The following is a 13,118-nucleotide window of genomic DNA, read 5'->3' on the forward strand; positions in this document are numbered from 1 at the left end:
TTGGACGTGCAGAAGGGGTCGAAACCTGGAACTCCTGCAAGGCTCGGATGCTCCCCATTGTAATAAACCAGGAGCCCTCTGGTCTGTCTACCACCCAGGCCAATCTAGACAGCGTTTCAAAGGAACGATTAAAGTAATGACATTTCGGGATGATGAACGGGCGCGCTCACCCGAGATAGGCAACCGCAGCCAGATGCCCATGTAAGGACGCATCTACACACACACATGCCCTTCCCCTAGGCTTACATTAACGCGCGCAACTGGATGCGGGATACCCACGCGACCGTGGTACGCAAACAAGCCGAGGGGCGATTTCTTTTTTGCCACTGAATCCCGCGCAAATGGGCTGTCACTCCCATAAAGACTCCGTTCCCAGTTAGAACCGAATTGCTGGCATGTTTGTCTCTGTTCAGATCAATGGAACTGAGACAGGCAAACCTACTCCTAAAGGGTGCTTAGGTGAAAGCCGATCGAATTGAAATCGACGGGGTTTGCTGGCGAGCAAACATCGTTAGGATCGAATGGGGAAGCTGCGCATCCTTCCGCGGCAGAAACAAATGGGACTCGGGTTCTAAATAATTCGGAGGGGCTCCTAGACTTTCTGAAGCCTAGGTGTGCCTGGAGGACCTCTGTAAATGCGTTCAGAGAGGCTAGCATGAAAGTCTTTTCATCCATAAAGACACACCTCTCCGTGTGTATTTATAAAAATACGCACACAGACATATGTAATGTTGTGGTTGCATGCTGATGGGCGTGGATGTTTGGTTCTGTGAACTTCAGGTCTCTTCCGCCGCCCCCCTCTTAGTCTTTGTCCTAGTCTCCCTTCTCCTAACCATTTCTTTATTCCATTCCAACCACCAAACCAAATGTCGCGAGGTTTAGCCGGCAGAATGCTTCTGGGTTCCAAAAACAAAACAAAAAAACAAAACCAAGCTGGACCTACGGAGAGCGTCAAGGCTCTTCTAAGGCAACACAAAGGAGCCGCTCGGCGCTTCAGACCTTCCGCGGTGCACTCGGATAAAGCCTAGGTGTGAATCTGACATGCCTTCGATAAAACCCAAGGTGCGAGAAATACAAAGGGCTCCCTTTAAACCGCAATGTCACCTTAAAGCAGAAACAAAGCAAAAGGAGGGGGAGAAAGAGGATATTTAAACACATGCACACACAAGGACTCTAAGGCCAGGGTGGCCTCTTACGCATACCAATGGTTTTTGTCATTTATGGCTAGGCAAGATTTATGACTCCGTGCGCCCAAGCTGTAAACAGAGCTTCACAACAGAAAACACTTGCTCCTCGTAGCAGATCGCGGCGGCTCCCAACTTGAAAGGGGAAAGCTGAGCGGCGTAGGAGGGCCCCCCCCAAAAATTCACTGGTAGGCAGTTTTTTGCTACAAACAACCCCTTGAAAGTTGCGCTGGAAGAGAAAACGCCTCTTTTGGTCAATAATCAACCTCGTACTTTTCTTCTGAAAACTGCTGATGCTACCACTTTTCCTTTTTTGTTTTAAGCCACCAAAAAAAGGAGAGCAAGATGCCGGCTAAGAAACTGGGGGAGGATTTGCGTGGGGAGCAAGGCGGGTGGCAGAGAGAGAACCCTTCTCCGGAACAAATTACAGAAGACGGTCCGGGTATCCACCGCGCGCGCACCCCACTTGCCACAAAGGCAGTCTTGGGATTCCCAGCAGCGATGGCGAGGTGGGAGCGCTGTGTCACACTTCGGAATTACTTTAGGATAATTTTGTGGCGAGCAATGTTCTGATGCAGAGATAACATATTTCACCTTAGAGGTAAATCAGATAAAGGATCTGTGGTTGGAAGCGGGGGTGGATTTCTAAGCCCTGAATATTTAAATTAAATAGGATATTTAATTTAATAAGTGAAATTACCCCCCACCCCGAATTCTGTTGTAGGCTTTGTATCTTTTCTCTATCCAACCTGATCATTTAAAAATAAATAAATCTTAATTTTACTTTATATAGCTGCACTTGCCTAATACTCCCCCTTCTAAGAAGCCACGATGTTTGGATTTATGCCATTGGGAGTCAAGCGGCATAAATATGTTTCCAGTTAACTGGATTATACTGGGGAATAAATGAATATCTCAGGGTGCCCCTCCCTCCCCTGAAAATCCTTTCTGCAACCTGGGGGTATGCTGCTCACCGGAAAAACAAACAAACCAACAAACAGATACTACACTACATTTTGAACCAGGAGCTGAAGTTTGTAAACGAACGTTTTCTCTTCTCTGGGCAGAAAATCCAGGGGAGTTTCGTCGATCATTTCGGCAAATAGCCCAAAGATTTCGGAATGCATTGTGAAAGAAAATATAAATATATATATATATTTCCTGGGAAGAGAAAATTATTCAGAACTCCGGAATAACTATACTTCAAGAACGCACCGAGAAGAACTACTCAACTGATTTAATTGCAGGGAGAGAGGCTTGTTTGGTACAGAATCTTGATAAAATGCAAATCTGAGACGCTTAATACGCCGAACCTCAGCTTGGTTACTTGGAAGTAAGTACCATTGGCTTTTTATGGCATTTGCTTCCCGGTAAGGGTGTTTAGTATCTCAATCCCAGAAGTGTATCGCTTCCAACATTAGACAGAAGAAGCCTCTTTGGTCTCTTATCACTGTTTATCTTATCAAACCCCACATAACCGCTATTGACACTTCGTTTTGTATTTACTCAGCATATATATATATATATATACTGATATATATATACACACTGAGGATTTTTACCGGAATCTTTATTATTGTTATTATTATTATAATTATTTACTTACTTTCCAACACTTGTGCACGAAAGCCCTTTTTCATATCAGGTTCAGCACTCCTATTATTTATGACTCTTTTAACTGGGTCAAAAATGCACCAGAACTAGGTCATAAATCATAAGAAACCGTGACAAAGTAATTGAGCCACAATTAAAACTTACATTTCATTTATATGTTTTCCCAAAGAGGTTTCGGCCTATTTGAAATCTAATTCCCCTCCCCCCCCCCACCCCACAAAGAAAAAATAAAGTTTCCCCACCTCTTTCATATCTATCTGAAAGAGTGTATAGAAGTGCATACGTGTAAAGAGATGCCTGGACAATTTGGATCCGCTTGCTTTTCATTTATTAATTTAGGATCTGCTCGGTGAACAGATCAGGGAAGGGGGGGAAATACACAATATCCGCAAGACACATTCTAGAATTAAACAACCACCATCTTTTAGATAAGGGAGTTTTATTTATAACAGAAGAAGAAGAAGCTTTTGCTCCTTAACCCCCCAATTCTAAAATCTAACCCTGAATTGAATAATTGCAACGGGGCATTAAGAAGGGAGAGGGAGGAGGCGCAGCAGCGTGTAGGCGAGCGCTCTGCCCCTAGCCCACTGGTAACATAAATCAAAAGTCAGCACTCTGACCTTTAGCAATGCTGGGACTCAGTGGTGGATGTAATTTTATATAACATTTGTCCCCTTGTATAACACAAGCAGTGCTTTCATTCCCCTCCCCCTTATTTTCGGTGCATCTCCCTCCATAAAACTGAATGAATAGCTGGTTAAGACTTGGTGAGAGGTAAAGGAAATCTAACTGCGAATGTAAAGCTTTTGGAGAGAAAAATAGGTTCAAGCGCCCTCTTTTCCTTTCCAGATCCTTGCTCAATTCAACCACAGCTCCCCCCCCCCTCCCCGCTCCAATATTCCCATTGATGATTATGGGGTATGGATGGATGCTTTTATTCCATTCTCACAGAGAGAGAAGACAGGGAAACAGCTTGCAAATTGAGCAGGGAGAGCAGGAAAACCGCCTGGTTTCTTTCTCCTGGAATGGTGAAGATCCCACCAGTCGCGCGTTCAGTGGGCCACCAGTCAACAAAATACCAGTAAGCGGCATAAATAAAATGGTAGCAGAATTGCATACTCATCGATTTGAAGGTCCAGAATGAGAGAGAGAGAGAGAGAGAGAGAGAGAGAGAGAGAGAGAGAGAGAGAGAGAGAAAGAAAGAAAGAAAGAAAGAAAGAAAGAAAGAAAGAAAGAAAGAAAGAAAGAAAGAAAGAAAGAAAGAAAGATGGCTCGGATCACGGTCGCGTGACGCTTCCCAAAACACACTTAAATCAGCATCAGAGGTATATAATAAACAGGACAAGCTAAAGCCTTGACTCTGTCCTCTCCTCCTTCTGTTGGGCGATTTAAATAACAACGGCCACTAAAGCATCCAGACCACAACAAAAAGCCACAACAAAGCCCAGCCACAAGAACACGCAGAAATCCAAAACCTAGGGGGGGGGGCAAATATTCTCTGATCTGTTTGTTGCAAAGCTCTCTCTCTCGCCCCCCTTCCACAAGCCCAGGGAAACAAAGGGGGAAACGAGGCTTGCCTGGTGTCCATATACACCCTTAAGCTTTTTCTCCTGACCTTTGCCTCGCCCAGCCATAAGTCACCCACGGTAAAGGAACAATCGGCGGAAATACCTTAAAATAAAATCCATCCTCTCTTTTTTTTAAAACGAAGCATCGCGTCCTAAGAGTCCGGCGATAACCTTTCCATAAGGACCGAGCGCCGTAGCCCAAGTGGAAGCTCTCTCTCCGAGGGTGAGCGGGTGGGTTGGTAGTTTTTTTTGGGGGGGGGAGGCGGCGGCGGCGGCGGCGGCGCTGATGGTGGATAATAGAAAGCAGTTCTTGCTCTGAACAGAAACGGAAAAAACGTAATCACGGGCGAAGCCAGTCCGGGTCTCCACTCCAAATGCCACAATAATGCGCTGTATTATGTGCTCACGTGGTCATACGTCAACTTAAATCCTTTTATTTGAAATAGGGAATCACTGAAGGAACAAGGGTTGGAAGCGCAAGCCTCGTCTGTTTGTCGTGTGTGTGTGTGTGTGTGTGTGTGTGTGTGTGTGTGTGTTTCTCCTCCTTTCTTTTCTGTTTCTTCTCTCACCCCTCCTTACGCTTTAGCCAAGAAGGGGGGGGGGGCACAGATTATCTTTTATTTTTTATCCCACTCCTCCCACGAATATTTTTCTATATACGTTTCAGACGGAAGATAGGAAGAATCAACAATTCCCCCCCCCTCTCTCTCTCATGTGATTACCCATAACTTTTTGAGGCTAACCAACTGGCCTCGTTCTGAAGGAGAAACTCTCCGCTGACCCTTAGAGGGAAAAGGGCAGCGGGCTCCATCCGAGATGAACTTCTGCCACTATTTCCATAAGGAAAAGCCCTTCAGTATTAAAGGGGGGGGGGGTATCCGCCATCCCACGGGCTCCTCTGTCCTTCTATTGAATGGAGCTTGCTGAACACCCACGTTACAGCAGAGCCCTTGTAGGAACCCCAAAGACCCGTAATTACCTGACAAAAGGCCCAAGGATCCTCTGGTATAGAGATGGTGGGCTTCTATACTTGTTAACACCCTAGGTGGACGACGACGAGGAGGAGGAAGGCGTCTGCTGGCTTTGTGGTGGATCTACATTTTGCAAACTCTGTTGGGACCTTCTCTTTCAACCTGCGCTTACGCATTTCCTATGCAAGTACTTGAGTGATGTACAAAATTATAGGGTTCTGGAACGATGAAATATTTAGCGCGGAATAATGATCTAACTGTCCGGAGAGGGAGGGTTTAAAAAAAAAAAGAAAAAGAAAAAGCAAGCAAGAAATGAGGGGGGGGGGGAGAGAGATCTCACACAGGTCCCTGGAGTGAGCCTCAGAAATGAATTAATCTTTCATTTGCATGCAGATCTAAAAGCTCTCTTTTTCTTTCTGTTCAGTTTCCACAAGCTACATAGTGCTCCAACAAAGTGACCATGTCTTACAAGGCAAACGTCGTTTCTACCTTAAATGCACTACGGGCCCACTTTGCCGATGGTGGTTCTGAATTTCTTGCCCGGTTTCCTATGTAACATCGCTCTCAGCTGTTCCTCCAACCAACTCCAAAGCAAGTTTCACTGTATTCTATTTCTTTCATCACTTGCATTAGGGCTTGGGGCGGGGAGAGAACCCCATTTACTATGTGTGAGCAGATGAAATGTATCGTCTGCCAGCCTTCTGATCAAATTATGAGCCGTCCTCTTCCTTTGACTGCAACTTAACTTTTAAGAGGTTGGTGGATTTAACCGCACTAGTAACCTTCATCTCCTTCCACAACCGTGTTAAGTGGAAATGCGGGGATTTCTGCGCTCACACAAAAAGCTCCCCTTGTCACCCAGAAGCTCTCTGGGCTCAGAGTTTTCATAAGCTCAGAGTTCTTCTGAAAGCAACTTTCTTTCTTTCTTCCCACTGAACTCAGTGGCAGAATACCCAAAGATATATTACTTCGAAGCTACCTTTATACCTTTTCCTTCCCGGAACATAGCCTTTAATGGAACCAAATCACACCGCTTGATAGGACTAGAACCTGAAGAGCTTAGGCCACAAGCAACCTTAAAAAAGAAAGTGAGGGGAGTATTCGAGGGAAACTTGTAGAATAGCCATGGACACGTCCATCACTAATAGTTCCACTGACAAATGCTAAACTTTAAACAGGGAGCACCCTTATCCAAGAGATGGATTCCAAGGCATTTAAACTAAAGTGCCTTCAGCCCAGTCAAAAGAGGCCTTCAGAAGTTCTTCAGCAACAATGCAGCCAAAATTAATGGATAATGGAGCAGATGGGGGAGGGAGCCACAGCGAATCTTCCTGAATCTCGAGTAAAACGTTATCGACTGCTTTGAGTCAGAAGCAGAAAGATGACTTTACCAAATAGAAACTACAAAGCCATAAATCATAACTCTGGGGTGCAGATTCAACTTAACGCCATCTATGAGTACATCCTTTCCCCCTTTCCTTTCCTTATTTTTAAAAAAGGAAAGGGCCCTTTGCTGTGTAGGTCTGTATTAGTTTTAACGATCAAGTTAATGTGAAATCTGCCGTTGAACTATTAACTCCGGTGCGTATTGCATGGATAGTGAATATGTGGGGGGTTTTTTCTCCTAAAGGAAAGTAACTTCTTGGTGATTTATGAGGAGCTAATTCTTCAGGCTGTGCTTTATAGGAGACAAGCTTGCTTCACTGGAGTCCTGGTAACTCTGCTTATTATTTCTCCTTTTTCAAAACAAAAACCCACCAAAAAGCTGACCTGGAATTCATTTGCTTGGGTCGAACTTCAGAGATCTTGAATTTTGAGAAATACAAATGCGAATGGACAGGAAGGCAGCAGCCTCGCCACCCATTTCGCCTTCCTCGCGGAGGTTCTCCGTTGCCTTCATCTGTTACTTCGAGGACTGGGAAATCTGAACGCTTTTGGGAGAGCTAAAAACGCTACATTTCATTTTAGGGAACAGGGCTAGGCTGCCCCGCCTCTTTCTGCACACATAGCAGTGGAATGCATGCGGAAGAAAGAAGGCGCGGAGCAGAGCTGAGGTCGAGATCCATGACACAATTACTTGGAGGGAGAGAGAGCGCGCGCTGAAATCAATGGACATCGTTTTTCAAATGACTGGTTAGCATCCAAGTGCAACTAAGCTGTAAAGTCTCCACGAATTTGAAAGCTGCAAGACTTAAGCATATTTACTCAGAGGTAAGTCCTATTGATTTCAGTGGGACTTTCTGCCAAGTAAATATACTGAGCAGAGAATCCTCCGAAGAAAGTGGGACTTCCCTTCCGCTATCCAGGCTCAGATTAAATAAAACGATTTGTGCTTTTTGCTTTAGGTGAATTGAGTTTTGGGCTTAGTTTAAAGTTCCGTTCCGCAATATGCCTCATTCAAAACGAATGCTGATTATTAACGTTAACCTTAAAACGTTGTGTACACGGAGAAGAAACCGAGTGAACTTCTCTGAATATTTTATGTCACGTTTATGTCTGAAAATGCAAAGCAAGATAATCAGAACTAGGAAATGACGTTCTCATAGAGACTCTGTTATTATCAGAGTCTGGTGTGAGTTTTTTATGTCACTAGGGTTTGGGGGGTGTTGGGGTTTTTTGGGTCCCCCTTAAATAATTTTATCTTTTTCGTTTAAGTATGAGGACAGCTGCGCTGCATCACATCTATTATCTTTTAAAGTTTGTCCAAATTTCATGCATCCTTATCAGAGAAATGGGGACGAGTGCAATATAGATATATATTTAAGCATTGAATAATATTCTTAGAAAAGTCTAGGCTATTTCTGGGAGGATACGGTCAGGCTATATTTCAGACACTTGGAGTGTTTTGTATTTTAAAGTAATTTGCCCTCCCCCCCCCCTTCTTGGAATGTTGATAGTTTTAAATCAACATTTTGTCTTGAAATGGCTCAGGAAGGGCCATTCGCAGCGCCTTTTAGCAGGGAGAATTTCAACAAGCTGCTAAATCAACACAACAAGCCTTTGTAGGCTTGTAATTTATGCCTGCCGTTTAAAAGGTAGTAAACTAAACTAATTGTACTTCAGCCTCATAAAAGCAGGTAATTCTAGCAGGAAACTCAAGCGGCTCTACATATCCCTTGGTCTTCTAACGCTGGTTAATAAAAAGGGGGGGGGGAATCATATGGTGGCTTTTTAAGCGTTTTCATCGATTTTAAGAACTGAAACGAGAGAAGAGTGCAAGGCACCTCTATTAGGATTAAGAGCAGTTTTCAATGAATAGATGCCACCAATGGATATATTTCGTTTGCCTTCAGCTGGGTGTAAACGAGGCCACCTAGAGAAAATTTTAAATTTCACTACAACAGCAGGGAAAGCAGATGCGATATTACTGATTCCTCGTAGTAGTTGCTAGCAGCCATAGAGAACACTCAGGTATTCTAAGTTGCAAAGGTGACTTTTGTTCTCAGGTTCTAAACAATCTAAAGCCATCCGGAACAGCAAACAACAAGCAGGCTATCATAAATGCAGAGCTGCTCTTAATCACGAGCCTATCCTGAGAGAGCTGGATTTTATAAGCAAAATGCATTTTCATTAAAGACTTCATTGGCTTCTCTAGCTCTTTCCAGCCCGTGTGCAACCCTCCCTGTTCTGAATGGCTCTCAAAGAATTGCTCTTACTTAGGCTCTATGTATTTCTTTGTTTGACAAGACGTGCATTCACCGACGACGAAAGATGAATTGGCGCAGTGCAGAAAATTCCAACCGATTTAGCTATTTATCAAACCCGAAGCTCACAGTAACCTTTGTAACAAGCGCTAGCAAACCGAATCCTCTTCTCTGCAATATGAAACTATTTTAAACAATTGGACAACAGATTCGTTTCTTTTCTTTTTCCCTCCCTCTTTCCACCCACAGGGCTCTTACCTCCTCGCGTTTCCAACCACCGGGCAGAATTGTTTCCAGATTGTAGGTGTCTTTAAACCGTATTTTCCGGTGCACCGGAGTGCTGTAAATAAAGAACAAGCAATAGCTAAATGAGAGAACTATAGGGGATGAGCATTATTTTCGAGACAAGACGTGGGTCAGCTGCTGAGTTGTTTTAGCAGATCCTCGGTTGGTATATAATCATTAAAAGGACGCTGTTGAGTTGCGTATTTTTTTTTCTTTTAGAAAAAAACACACGTAAAAATATTGCCTTTTGCAATCGTGTATGAAATTGAAAGATAAGCTCATTTCTTATGAAGACAACTATTCTCCCTGTGAATATCTTATAATTCCTCTTTTATGAAATGTAAGCTTCATATTCCTCTGGGAAGCCTTTGTTTAGCATCATTTAATCAAGTAAGGACATTAAATACAACTGGCCACGTTCATCTCTGTTTAATGGCAGAAGAATGTGACTCTCTCCTTTAAATGCAAGGCACACGTCGGTCGAAACTAGGCGCACACTTGAATCTGTGGGCCTGATCTGCCGTCCCTGAACTGTCTCCCATTGGCTGCAATTGACTTAAAAATCAGACTAGGGACAATAGCAACAAAAATAGTGTTGAAACAGGGGAAACAGACGTGTATTGTGGGTTTAAATGGCTGTTCTTTGGTCCGTTGGCAGAAAAGTAGCCTGAAGATAAGGATATTGACTTTCTCAAAGCAATAATAATTTTATTTAAATATATTTATTAATCATTTATAGTAACAATGAGATGTTCGCCCCGCTTTCCGCAATCCACTGACAGGCCTCCCCCACCCCCCTTTAAATGTCCCGCTGGATTCTTCTTCGCCTGGCGGGCAAAAGTGACTGCTAATAATTGCTTAGTGCTGTTTCTTGGAATAATGTCATCGAAGGCTTGGGAAAAAAGTTTTAAATCTCATCTTGGGAGAACTTGGCATGATAGAATTTGCTTTTGGTAATTGGATCGTTTGGTAATGACTATTATAATTTTAGATTTGGTGCTAAGCAGGCATCTAGCAGGACAAAAGAAAGGAGAAGCTCTAAATCGCTTACTGGGGGTTTTATTGCACTCCCACATTAGTAAGATGCTTCGATTTCTGGAACTGCCCGTGGATTTTGCCAGACAGCTGCTTCTATACCAAGGAGTATTTAAGGGTATAATAATATTTCTCTCGCTCGCTCTCTATCCTACCAGTTCTCTATTCTGGGAAACTCCTTTGGTGTTTAACGTTCAAACTACTTCCTAAACAGCCCATCGCGTGGCAAACTGTAATACAATCGAAAGCAGTAGCATACAGAACCACTTAATGTGCTTACTATTAAATCAGCATCGTGCTATTCAATAGCTTTTGGTGGTATATTTGGGGACGATTAAACTACATGCTATGATATTTTAGAGACCTCTTGGGGTGGGGGGGGAGGGCTGCTCCTTTGCAGCTTTAAAGTTAGAAAGTAGCAATGGAGCACTTAACAAAACGCCATGAGTTAAAGGGGGGGGGGTGGACCTTATCACAAAACTCTGCTATTAATTGCGGTGCTTTAAACTGGGTACTAAATCGCGCTGCTTAATGATGAGTCATAGAGAAATGTGTCCATGACTTCTGTTGTCGTCTCCCGCCCCCCTCGCCTGACTCTATTCCCTTCCTCACAATGCTTGCTGCTGCTGCTGCCGCCGCTGCCGCCGCCGCCTCTCCGGTTTCCCTTCTTGGCCCTGCTCTGGGAGCCGGTGATTTATGAACGCCTGGCAAATTGTGGGGGGAAACACACACAAAAAAGCCAGGACTCCCGCACTGTGGCAACTTTCCACAGTGTGTGAATTAGTACTCGAACGTTATCAAATCGCCTCGCCTCGCTTTAGGTTTAATCACCAAAAAGGCATAATGCGACCACAAGGCAGCTTCGCAACAATGATGGAACATTTCGTAAATCTCCCCGTCGCTTAAGTCGAGGCTCCCCAATCAAAAAGGAAGGCAAGTGCAAACAATGAAAGGCAGTCCAGGCACACGACCGGCCTGCGCATACTTACCGACCTCATCCCCCTTATTGCTGGCTTAAGGAGTTTAAGGAGCCTTGCAAAAGATAAACCAGGTAGGCATGCTTTTTGGGGTTTTTTATTTTTATATATTAAAAAAAAAAAAGTCAAAGAGGAAGTTCCCTTCCACTTCGGAAAGAATCACTCCTACTAGTGAGAACTGACCGTCACAGATCCATTCGTGAAGATCTGCATTAATTATTTAATGTCACGTGACAGCCCATCCTTTCTCTCTCTCTTTCACCCCCAACCGTCCCCTCCCCAACCCGGCCAGATTAAAATTTCAATACCCGAGAAGAACAGACGCAACACCTTTATCTACCCTCGCAGCGCTTCTCTATTGCTTATTTAGGCCTCATCATCTCGCCGGTTTTTGACAGCTTTTCAGTTTCTGGGGAGATCATTTGGGCATTAATAACGCGGGGCTTGTCAGGCCCAGGCAGAATGAAGCGGCCGAGCCCCCGAATCAGTCATTTGAATTCGACTTTTTATTGTCAGTGGCAGCAGGTTGGGGCAGCAGACATGATTTGGAACCCACGCCTTTCATCGCAACAGGGACCGCCTGATAAAAAGTCCTGGCGATAGGGATGTCAGGCAGGCGAGTCGCTAAGAGAACGGCCACGGCGTGGGCCATAACCCTATTTAGTCAGTATTCCCTTTGAACTGGTCGGATGGGGTGACAACTTGATTCTTCTGAGGTCAGCAGGAGTGTTGCCACCCAGTCCAGGGAGACAAAGGTGTTTCACACCTTGGCCAGTTCCAGAAAGGAAGCGAGGCAGGCGGAAACTCGACTGGATGAGATGCAATGAGGACTGGCGAGCACTTTAGGCGCGGTGGGTTTAATCTAGAACGAGCTAGTTGCACTTAGGGCCCACCGGTGGCCACGTCTACTCAGAAGCAAGCCCCATTGCATGCAAGGAGGGTGGCTTCCAGGTAAGTGGGGTTAGGCTTGCAGGCTTAATGGCTGACTTGCCGCATCGATTTCAATGGCATCCAAGTGCAGGTACCTTAGGTTGGATTCAGCCCAGATTTCAACGCGCCTAACTTACAGTTGCCTGAGCATCATATAATTAAAGCACATCCCCGCTTCCCCCAAGAATCCTTGGAACCATAATTTGTTAAAGATGCTGGGAACTGTAGTTTTCTGGAGGGGTAAACGACAGTTTTCAGGATTCTTGAAGGAGGGGTAATATGTGCTTTAAAACAGGGGGGGGGGGACTACTGCTTATTATTCATGAAACAGGCAAAAGCACCAATGAGCTTAAATGGGGTCAAAGTATGAAGTTAAGAGAACTTGGCGGCTTAATCCTCCTGGGCCGCAGCATGGCCAAAGGAGTGAGTAAATTAAACTGCTCTGGAGGGAGCTGGCAATTAGCAGAACTGCAAAGCTAACATTTCCCTCAAAGCTGGGCAAGAACAATATCTTCACACCTACTCCATCTTCTCAACCTAGCCAAGCCTGCGCGTCAGAGATTGTCTCTGCCCGGAGAGTAGCACTTCTGTCTCAGGTGTCCATCTGTCTCTCTTGTAATGGAAGTGTAGGAAAAAGACACTACTTTCTCTTTCTGAAACTTTCTCTTTCTGTCTGTCTTTTTAAAAAAAAAATGTCTCTTCTCCGCATACTATAAATCACATCCAAAACCTCGCAGTTCTTGTTTATTGGTCTTCCCGGTCGGTTCACGCTGAGGTTGCCCGGTGAAATGGTGTCACCAAGATATTGATCTGTATATTTCTATAGTGAACAAGCTAAGCAAACCGAGGGGCACTTCTCTTAAAAGGAAAGTAGGGAGGGGAGCAGAGTTTCAAGCTAGTTCTGTTGGGC

The 13,118-nt window shown here is 44.5% G+C and overlaps 1 protein-coding gene and 1 long non-coding RNA gene across 7 annotated transcripts in view; one reads left to right on the forward strand and one right to left on the reverse strand.

The window, feature by feature from the left end:
- The window catches only part of HOXA3 (homeobox A3), a 52,196-nt gene that overhangs the window by 9,394 nt on the left and 29,684 nt on the right, over positions 1 to 13,118 (reverse strand). Inside the window, exons 1-2 of one of the 6 annotated variants that reach the window (XM_077937035.1) lie at positions 11,291 to 11,497; positions 9,240 to 9,321 (exon numbers count right to left, since the gene is read on the reverse strand). The exons of 3 other annotated variants lie outside the window; for them this stretch is intronic. The gene's annotated coding sequence lies outside the window, so the exon portion shown is untranslated. Of the gene's footprint in view, positions 1 to 4,469; positions 4,870 to 5,345; positions 5,477 to 9,239; positions 9,322 to 11,290; positions 11,498 to 13,118 lie in introns of those variants that run through there. 2 more of the 6 variants (XM_077937040.1, XM_077937036.1) reach the window with 2 other exon arrangements.
- LOC114607392 (uncharacterized) lies at positions 5,541 to 9,461 on the forward strand. The gene is made up of 2 exons (XR_003709135.2): positions 5,541 to 7,548; positions 9,231 to 9,461. It is a non-coding gene; the product is annotated as an uncharacterized LOC114607392 (long non-coding RNA).

Source organism: Podarcis muralis, chromosome 12 (assembly GCF_964188315.1).
Source record: "Podarcis muralis chromosome 12, rPodMur119.hap1.1, whole genome shotgun sequence".
NCBI classification, from domain to species: Eukaryota; Metazoa; Chordata; class Lepidosauria; order Squamata; family Lacertidae; genus Podarcis; species Podarcis muralis.